This window comes from Motacilla alba, chromosome 18, assembly GCF_015832195.1.
Source record: "Motacilla alba alba isolate MOTALB_02 chromosome 18, Motacilla_alba_V1.0_pri, whole genome shotgun sequence".
Lineage (NCBI taxonomy): Eukaryota > Metazoa > Chordata > Aves > Passeriformes > Motacillidae > Motacilla > Motacilla alba.
The window spans coordinates 2,639,513-2,650,606 of NC_052033.1; positions in this window are offsets into that span (position 1 = coordinate 2,639,513).

The window sequence follows — 11,094 nt, forward strand, 5'->3', positions numbered from 1 at the left end:
AGCCCAGTCCTGAAAAACCACACCCAGCCATGTCTGCATTGTGGGTCTCAATCCATAATCTCATTTTCCTGCCTCAGTCCCAGTGTTCCACCTGAGGAATGTGTGAAGCTCAGTCACAGAGCTGCCAGAGCTTTCACAAAGGAGCCAGCCTGCTGTCTGACCTGTCTTCCAAGAGGAAAACTGCAGCCCAGAGAAGGGAAGTGGCTGATTCCTCTCTTGACCAAGCTCACCCAGCAGGTTTCCAGCAGCCTCAGAGGTGAAAGGTCTCCCACCCCTGGCCGAAGCCCAGAGCCCAGCTCCACAGTGCTCCAGGCAGCTGAGCTGGAGGCTAATGCTGCGCCCTTTGTCTTCCCATCCTCTTCTCTGCACTTCCCTAGCCTAGTCCAAGAACTTGTCTGGATTAGAAAATGATGTAAATGCAGCCAAAAACCCCTTTTGGATCCCTGCACTGATCCAGGAGTGGACACAGTCCTCCTCCTTCTGGCTTCAGCTACTCCAGGCAGCACTGAACCAAGCTAAAGCAGCACAAGAGCTGCTGCTTGCTCAGGCTGGGGCTGTGTGCTCTCACTGGGACTGGTTTTACCAAAGCTGGGCTCAGACAGGATGGTGAGGCTGGGGAGGGCACAGGAGGAGGCAGCCTGGGCTTGCAGGCCCAGCAGGGAGGAGGTATCACATCAGAAAGGTTATCCTGGATCTTAGGGGTCAGCCTTAGAAAAACCAGGTGCTTTTCCAGCTCCTGCCCCCTCTAGCAATGGCTCTGCTCCTCCCTCACTTCTGACAGCCCTGCAGCAACACCTGGGGTGAGGAAATCTGCCTGCACAGGACCCTGTGGCCAGGTCAAGTATGGAAGCAGATGTGAGGAGACCTTCCTGAAGCTCTAGGATTTGCTTTCTGCCAGCAGTCTGTGGCCAGACCCTTTCCTGATTTAGACTCATTGCCCTGATCTGTCCTGCCCAGTGAAATTGAGCTGTTCCAGGCTGGTGCTGCCTCCCCATCTCTGCTCATCAGCACTGACACCACAGCTTCCCCAGGGCAGGGCTCTCCAGACAATTCCACACCACGAACCACTGTTAGTAAACAGCAGCAGCTGGAAAAAGCACCAGGAAAACCACTCTGCTCCACACTAGGTTTAAGGAGAGCCAGGGTTGTGCAGGTTTTTTGTGCATTAAAGCCAACAGAAGGTTCTTAGCTTATTTAGGTCAATTAACTACAGCTTTCAAATTAAGTTCTCATCTCATTTTACAGACAAGCTGTAAGCAAAGCGTAAAAAAAGGGTCAGCTGAGGAGAGCAGAGCCCAGGGTTTCCAGACAAGTAATTTAAACCCAAAGGGCAGAAACAGAATTGAGATCAAAGGAGAGCACAAGAGACCACCAAAACAAGGTCTGCTGCTTCTCCCACTTGCTCTTCCTTTGCTCTGTGCCCCAAACTCGAGCCAGAAGAAGGTGGAAGAAGGGGCTACACGAAGAGCTGAGCAGGGGAGCCATTTGTGGCACACACCACCACATTTCATCGCTCTCCCCGAGCCAGCAGTGACGGCCCATATTCTGGAGTGCCATCTACTGGCATTTTTATCTCTTTGCTGTAAATTAAAGCCAACCCCGGTGCTAAAAGGGCGCTCAGGCTGCAGTCAAGCACTTGAAAAATGCCAGAATCCAGATAACCCCAGGCCAGTCCCCTTGTACAGGTGCATCACAACACACAGTGGAATAATAAGATCATGGAGCACTTTTTATCCTGCAGGAAAAAGCCCCCTTCGTACACCAGATGGATAGTGCTCTCTTAATGAGCAGCTATTCAATATTTTTCTTTATCCTCATCCTTCAATATGTAGTCCTGTGTCCTGGGCATGGCATGCTATTGAAGTCCTGGGCTAAATAATGAGCTATTAATTTTCTCCTGGGCTTTCACAGCATTTATTATCACAGTATCCGAGTGGTTTGCAAACATTAATTTGCCTGAGAGCAGCCCTGCAAGAGAGTGGAATTATTCTTGTGCAGATGGAGAACTGAGGCACGGCCAGTTGAAAACCAGAAGGATTCCCTGGGCTGGGGTGCTCCAACTGAGATGCAGAAAGGACCCAATTTTCAGAGCTGTACAAGTCAAAGCTTTTTAGGGCACCACATCCACAACCTCTGTTGTGGGAAATCCAGGACTCCTGTACAACTGACCGATATGATGGAGCAGAAGTAATTTATTTTTTACATTACACGCATATTTATGGATTCTACAAGCTGCTCAGTACACACTTCTTGACTGGTGCTTTTGTCTTGTTCACTCAATATCTGCTTGCATTTCTTAGAGTATGTGATTGGTTACAGTCCAGGTTTCATCCTCTTATTTACTTCTTGAAGTCTTGGCATTCGGTTTTTCAGCTTCTCCTTTCTTATTTTAGTACAATTTATGTTCTAATCGCCTTGATTCCTGAGGCTTTGATGACAAATTTCGAAGCGGGTTGGCTGGTGCACACTGTGGCCTAACCCTTGCAAATACATTACAGCAAACCTCCACCTTTGGCTGGGAGCCCCCAGCTTTCCCCTCCCCGTCTGACACCTCAGCTGGGAGCCCAGCAGCTCTGGGTTCATCTGAAACTTCTCCACATTTTGTCTGGGGCTGCTGCAGCCCTCCAGGCTGCCCCATGAGCTCCAGAGAGACCCAGTCCCCAGAACCTTCTACAAAAAAACCTGCCTGACCTGGTTCTTCTTAAACCTACTGTGGAGCAGAGGGGTTTGCCAGGAGCAGCACATCCCTCTGGGATGGTCATCTCTGAGCACAGCCTAAATGATCCCTTCAGCCTGGGGCAGCCAGATTTACACTGTGGATCCTCCCAGAAACCATCTCTTCTTCCCCTTGACACAGCCCACCACAAAACATTCCCTCACACACCTCTGGCAAGCTGAAACTTTGGGTAAGAAGATCAGAAATGACAGCAAAGCGGTGCCAAAGGAGGAGAGGGCAGGAGCAACACAGACAGACTGGAGGCCTGCCATCAAACAATGATGGTTGATAATAACCCATAAATACAGCACTAGGGGAGGCAGCAAAAAGCTCATCCACCTTCCCTGTCCAGCAGGAAAAATGGGTTATCTAAATGGGTTATCTAAATCTAAATTTCCCTAAATCCAGTGAGCAGCATGGCCCAGCCCATGTGAGCACTTCCAACCTCACACCGAGAGAATGGAGCCAGGGCACGGTCAGGCTGTCACAGCAGCTCTCCAGGCTCCAGGAGATGTAAAAGAGATCCAGAACAGAGCCAGGACATCACAGCAGAGGGCAGGGGAAAGGATGAGTCCCTTCTTTGACACACCAGTCAGGCTGCAGCCACCACAGCCACCCAGGAGAGGAAGAGCTCAGGCTGTGGCTGTCCTGGAGAGTGGAGCTCAGACCCAGCTGCTTCACATCCCCACGTTTTTGGTGGAGGCAGAGGTTCAGTTCCCCTGCTCCAGGGCTGGTGAATCTCATCATGGCAAAACCAGCCTTTTTCTCTGTCCTGACAGGGCCTTTTCCAGCCCCTGGTCACTAATTTCACTTCACCCAGAAGAATCACAAGACCATTTTGGGAACCAGAAGTCAGTATTTTATATTGTATTTTGAGAAGAAAGAACTAATCACATCATGACTACTACATTTGCTTTTTACTTTTCATCTTTCCAGTCCCTTAGCCCTCCTAAGATCTTATTTGCATTTTTGATCAGACCCATACACCAAGAGAAAGCCCTCAGGGAGCTGGTTGTAACAGTGCCCAGGTCCTTTTCCTGGGCTGAATCAATTAATTTACACCCCTGGGAATAAAATGGATTTTTCCTGCCAACGTGTACAATTACTCCCTGTTTTCATTGGCAAGAGAAGAGGAGAGTGAGGCTTTGAAATGCAAAGTCGTTTGTGCAAATCATCATCTCCAGCAGCAAAAGCTTCCCCCTGGTGCTGTGATCCCAGGTGAGGCAGCACCTTACCTGTGAGGGCAGGAGCTCCAGGAGTCACCCAGGCTTCTCCTTGTCCTGGAGCCCTGGGGATCAGCCACGGCTCTGCCAGAGGGGATGAATGGGATGCTCCCATAAGGGACCAAACCCCCTGTGCCTTCCCAAAACATAGCAGCATCCCATAAAAACGGGCACGTGGCTCATGCTGCTCTAGCAGGGCTTTCCCAGTTTACCCCCCTTAGCTCCACTGCCCAGGTCATTTATTATTTTAAACTTCCATCTCCGAGCTCAAGGCTCTTAACCACATCCCCAACATGGAGCACAGCAGGAGGAAAACCTGGCACAGAGACTGTCTGGGGGTTTTCAGCCCAATTTGCTATTTTAAGATCCTTCAGCTCTATTTCCTCCTGCATTATTACATTTAGGTGCTTTTTTTTTTTTTTTTTTTTTTTTTTTTTGTTCGTTTGATTGATTTGGGGTTTTTTTGGGTGGGGTTTTGGGGGTTTTTTTTGGGTTTTTGGTTTTTTTGTTGTTTTTTCTTTGGTGTTTTTGAGTACATAAACATGGACAAAATCCACTCTGAGCTGGCAGCTGGGAGTAGGTTTTCTCTCACCTCACACTGGGAATATTGTTGCTTGATAGGAGAAGAAAGGAAGAGCAGCCTGGTGTGTTCTGAACCTCCTGCAAGTGGCAGCCAGTGCTTTGTGCACCCCAAAAATCTTCCTGGGGTGCCACAGATAAAATGCTTTGCCGGGTCTTGCCTTGCATGAGAGCTGAGCCGCCTCCTTGCCCCATGCAAAGGCAACAGCACTTTTAGAAATGTCCAAATTAGTTATTAATAGTTATAGTACTATGCAGTATTATATAATATTATTATATTATAATAGTGCTGCCCTGTTCTTCTGAGCCTTCTAATGTTTACATTTTTGTAATGGAGTTCTCACACACTTTTATGTAATTAATAATTGGTTTTGCATTCTTTTCTGGAAAAGGAGAAATTTGATGGACTGTTAATTTGACCAGTGTCATTAGAAAAGTGGCAATTTCATCCTCCAACCCAAGGTCACTTTTCCAATTCTATATATATGGAGGTCAAGAAATAAACTTCCCTTCTTTTTTACCTTAGAAGTTGCAGCATACAGTTCCAGTGTAGTTTTATTTTGTGTCCTGTTGTGACATAATAGTTATTAGTTATTAATCATCTCCAAATGCAAATGCTGCTGATTAACCTCACACAGTGTCCCTTTCCCCTCTCATCCTGACTTTTTGGCTCCTCTCATTCCCTCCTCCCTGCTCTCTCTCTCTCATTTCCATCTCATACTGCTTTCCCCATTTGCCTGACTCTTCTCCAGCTATCCTGGAGGGTTTTTGAGGGTTTTCATGTTCCCTTCCAGCCGAACAGCTCCTCTCCCAGTCCTGTCCTTTCCCAGGGACACCAACACCTTCCTCCCGTGCTTTCCTGGGCACTGGAAGCTTTTCCCAGCAGCAGCGCATCCACCAGGCTGCAGGGAAGAGCTGCCAAAGGAAAGGGCCAGCAAGAACCATTCACCAAAACCTCTCCAGGCTGGACCCAGCAGAGTCCCACCATGGCTGGCTTTGTCTCTGGGTGCTGACACTCCCAAGTGCCAGCTGGAGCTCCTGAAATCCTGTCCTGCAAAGGGATTGCCCAGGGAGCTCAGATAACCCAGGCTGAGAAACTTTGGGGTTTTCTGGCGCAGCCAGCCCTGAGCAAACACCCCAGAGCCTCCCTCCCCCTCCTGCTCCAGAGATGGAAGGAGCTCTCCAGGATGTTTCAGGATTTCTGTGATTCACCACCGAGGCAGAAGAATTTTCTGTGTTAAGATGGGAGAGCCGCAGGCTGCAGCCTTGTGTGTGTGCCTCAGTTTCCCACTCCTGACTGGAATGATCCCAGCCACCCTTCAAGGGGCTGGGATGCCTCTGGGTACAGAGAATCCTTCTCCAGCCCCAGCCTCAAGTGGAACAACTTAGAAATCAAGTTCTCCTCCTCAGACCAACTCCCTGCACAACCCCTAGGTTGAACTCTGTGGAAAATACTTAATTAATCTCTCTTGCTGCAGCCTAATTCTCTCTTCAACATGTGGCTGTCACTTCCCTGTCATCACAGCTGATTTACAATGGGGTTTAATTAAATCCTCCGTACATTATTCAGCATTCTCTGAAGACAACACCAAAGCAGCCAAGGGTATTTAAAATGTCACCTGCTGAGACGTATCATCTCCTCCTAAATAAATATGACAGTGATCAAACTTTGGCTAATTACAGTGACTTCGTTATTTGTTTGTATGTTTTAATATTTAATTGCTTTCGTGTTCATCCAATTACAAAGCAACAGCAAATAGAAATTAACTTTTTATCAGCGTGTTCCCAGCCCAGCTAATCAGCACTTCAAAGGCCAGACACAATGGGAGGCCATCCAACCTGAGAGTGCTTTACAATCTATTCTCTGCTGAATGGACCGGTCTATTAAATTAAGGGAGAATTGTGTTTGTCAGGGCACTCCCAGCTCCCACCCGGATTCCCTTTATGTGCCCATTTAGGGGCCTCCTTGCAGCATCCTTGCAGCAGGACTGTAAATTGTTTGTACTGCTGGTGGGGCTGTAATCACTGGAGGTGACAGTGGGTGGCTCCATGTCAGCAGAAAGTCCTGGGAAATCGCTTCCCTTGGGAAGCTCATGCACATCTTGCTCCCTGGCACGTGGGGAGCAGAGGCAGCATCACACAAGGTGTCCTGAATGAAGTCACAGAGGAGCTGAACCTCACCTTTCCCCAAAAATCTGAATTTTTTTTCTCCCAAATCTGAATTTTCCCCCCAAAATATGAATTTCCCCCCCCAAATCTGAAATTTCCCCCCATAATCTGAAATTTTCCCCCAAATATGAATTTTCCCCCCAAATATGAATTTCCCCCCATAATCTGAAATTTTCCCCCCAAATATGAATTTACCCCCAAAATCTGATTTTTCCCCACAAAATCTGAATTTTTCCCCCAAAAATCTGAATTTTCCCCCCAAATCTGAATTTTTCCCCCAAAAATCTGAATTTTCCAGTGCAGCCACCACAGATGCCAGAGCGCTCCCAAGCCAGGGGGCTGCAATAATTTTAATTTCATCCCCATTCCCTTGTGCCTGATGAAATTAAGCTCAGCTTAGCAACGAGAAGAGCTCCATGACCTCCCATCCTTGCTGAGTCTGGGACACCTCCACCCATTTTAGTGATGACCAGCAGGAAGAGCCTGGGCATTCAGAGCTGGTAGGAACAAAATGATCTCTGCCAGTGCAACAATCCTGCTGGCAACCAGCAAACTATTTATATTGTCAGAAACCCGATGAAGAAAACAGAAGGTTAAGTGTAGCTGCTGTCCCCCTACAAATCTCCCGGCAGAAGTGGAAGCTGAGTGCAGTCAGAGTGATTTAGGGGCACAGAAAACAGATAAATAGCACATCTGCCAAAGAGCAGAGGACAAACAGCGCCAGACGAGCACACGCATAAATGAGAGGCATTAAAGGACTGCTCTGCACTGCCCTCCTCCTGAATTTCTTTGCTTTGCCCATTTTTACTGCTCCAAAAAGCCAGGTTTTTAGTCAACACACTGAAATTCCAGACAAGAATTGTACCATCAATGAACATGATTGTGGGAAGAAGTCTGTGTAATGATAATAAAGCACAACCTCCTTGTTTTAAATATTCAAATGTCAAATGTTCGAGGAGAAAACCTAACGCTAGCTCTATGCATCCATAAATCTGGGGCAGGCAGAGGTGTCTCCCTTGGAAGCACACACAGATTTTGGTGTTACAGCCCAAACATGCCTTGGTGGGTTTTGGAGTTTATCAGAAACCTTTCCTGCACTGCCCTCCTCCTGAATTTCTTTGCTTTGCCCCATTTTTACTGCTCCAAAAAGCCAGATTCTTAGTCACCACAGTGAAATTCCAGACAAGAATTGTTCCATCAATGAGCATGATTGTGAGAAGCAGTCTACGAAATGATAATCAAGCACAACCTCCTTGTTTTAAATATTCAAATGTCAAATATTCAAAAATAAAAAGTTAACCCCAACCCTATGCATCCATAAATCTGGGCCAGGCAGAGGTGTCTCCCTTGGAAGCACACACAAATTTTGGTGTTACAGCCCAAACATGCCTTGGTGGGTTTTGGAGTTTAGCAGAAGCCTTTCTTCCTTTGTGCACACAAAGAAAATAAAGAAAAACACTCTCACAGCTGAAAATGGGACAGACTGGGAGGCTTCTTGTCCCACATGCTGCTGTTTCAGAGAGGATTGTACCCAACCAAATTTAATTTTAAGTTTATTTATTTGCATCATCAATTAAAAAAAAAAGATTATTAAAAAACTTCTAAAAATATTTGAATCCTTACTACTTTGTCCTTTTAATCACTATTAATAAAATTTTCCTTATACCCTTTTAAAATTCTAAACCCACTTTACCTTTCTCCTAATCCTATCTTCCTACCTCACAACAAAACTATAAATACATAAATAATTAAGCAACACTGAAACCCACCACACTCATCAACACATTAATTAAAAATTCTCAAAATTAAAAATATCCTAAATTAACAAACCAACACCACTACACCCTCCAAGCAGTAGAGGAAAACCTCCAAGAGCCCAGAACAGCCACAGCTCCTTCACACAGATTTTGGGAGCTGCCAGACCCCTCTCACACCTGAATTCTTCCTGTTTACCCAAACCTCTTGCAGCAGGACCTCACATGTAAAAAAATAATTCTATAGAAAATCTATTTTTTCCAAATTCCACTGCAGCAGCAGACTCATCTCTGTCCCTGGAGCACCAGGAGATCTGGCAGCCACAGAGGCACCAACTTTCTGCAGTGACAGCCTCACATTGAAATCCTCACGTTGTTAAAAGGAACAAAAAGTATTCTGGGGGGGGAAAAAAAGGTACTTTTACTAGATGGGTATATTTTTTCTTTAAAGTATACAAAAACAACCTCTGTTTTTTCCCCAGAGAAACAACTCTGTGTTTAATTTTAGGCTCCTCTCATAAAATATTAAATGGACAAAGAAATCTGTTTGAAATACTTTGATTTTATTGAAATTAAATATTTAATTTGACTCAAAATATTGTCTCAGATTTTTTTTTTAACCTTTGAGAGTGGTTTCATTTGAGAAATCAAGACTTGCAGAGGTTTTCATGCAAACAGATCTGCTTTCTGCTGTCTCCAGTGAGGACTCATTCACTTAATTTCTCTCCACCATACTTACATGGCTCATTAAAAAAATACAGAAATGTTGCTCCCACCCCAAGGATGGAGCTGAAATAAACTTGATGGGGTCCTTTGAAACAGCTGAGCAATGCTGAGGGAGAGATTTGAGGTTGGGAGGAAGAAAACTGAGAAGAAATGCAGAAATACGTGTATGAAAAAAAAAACAGGTATTTCCCACTTTGATTAAAAATTTGAGCATTTTGAAGTCTATGCACAAAGACTTCAGCAAAACTGACTGGCATGAGACAGGGAAGCAAATAAAACCCCACCAAACTCCCAGGTAGGAAGAGCTGTTTGGCAGCACAGAAAAGTAACTTTTAAAGTTACTTTTAAGTTGAGAAGCAAAAGAATGGGAGGAACCCGTCTAAGGGATTAAAAATATTTAATTCCAGAGATATAGACCTTTTAATGAGGAAATTAGAAGAAAATCTCCTGGTTTTCCTGGCCCAAAGCATTGCTTTCAACCTGCAAATGGGGTAGAGGCTTCAAACTCCACTGGTACCAGTGTGGGGATTTATATTGAAAAAAATCCCTCAGTTCATTCCCAGCGCAGTCCTGGTTTGAATCATTTCAATATCCTTTGCCCCGAGGGGAAAAGAAAGTTGGAGAAAGTCCTGAAATCATGTTTATATCGCTTCCAACATGCAATTTATTTTCCCCCCTCAGCTTGGAGGGAATTTGTGTCCTGCAGTTTAAGCTGACTGCATCTGTCCAACTGCAGCCAAAGCACAAAGCCCAGGCTCAGCTCCCAAACCTGGCCTGGACCAAATCAAAGGGTTCAGATGGCACAGCCTGCTCACTCTGGAACTTGCTGATATTTGGAATTATGATTTACCAGCCTCGTCCGGGCCAACAATGATACTGATATTATTATAATTATTATTATTATAACTGTATCGCAGTCTTTAATGTTTTCCAGGATGGCAAATACATCTCCTGCTCAGTTTTACTGCTTAGTTTCTGCATTTTTCAGCTCTGTGATTAATGGGGTGGCTGAGTACTGGGCATATCTCCAGACTTGTGAAGCTGTCATGTCCTCAGAAGTCAAGAAATAACTCCATGCTGGGGACAGCACAAAGAATCCAGTCTCCCCACAGCTCCCCATTTCCCTGCTCCCAGGTTCTCATTACACTGCTGTTAAGTTTTAATTTGGTCATTTCATAGAAAAAAAAAATCCCAGAGCCAGAAAATTACAGGAGAATTTGAACTTTTCTTCCCTAAAGCCAGGCTGGACAGGGTTTGGAGCAACCTGGTTTAGTAGAAGGAGCCTTGCCCATTGCAGAAGTTTGGAACTAAATGACCTTCAAGGTTCCTCCCAGCCCAAACCTTTCTCTGATTCCATGGTGAATCAGGTTTCTAACCATGGCTGCTGAGGATTTTTTTCAAAAGGCAACACTCCAAGCTGAAAATTGAGGAGAAAAAAAGAAAAACAGATGGTGGGGGAGGGAAAAACCCAAAAGGACACTCCACAAATTAAATGGCAAGAGATGTTTTGGTCAGCACCACTGAAGTGCTTGGTATGGGTGTGCCTGAGGGATTATCCAGGACATTTGGGGTGGGCACTGGGGTTTGATAACTCTTGGAAATGCAGTGGAAAGGATGGCAGTGGACACACTGAAAATGGGGCTGTGGAGAAAAGCCCCAACAGTGTCCATCTCACACAGAGGGGGAGAAATGTAGAAACTCGTTTTTATTTTACTTGCTCCTCCTGTGTTTCCATCCCCCTTTTCAGTCTCTTCAGGTTTATTGGTCAGGCCAACAAAGAGTGAAAAGCAGCAGATGCCCAGTGAAATTCCTGTCTTAGGTTGGAAATGGGGGTGTGCATTCTATCACCATCTGTCAGAGCTGGGGCAGTTCTCTGCTGTGCATTGGGCAGTTTCCTTTATCTCTCCCACAGCCAATCCTCCCTCCA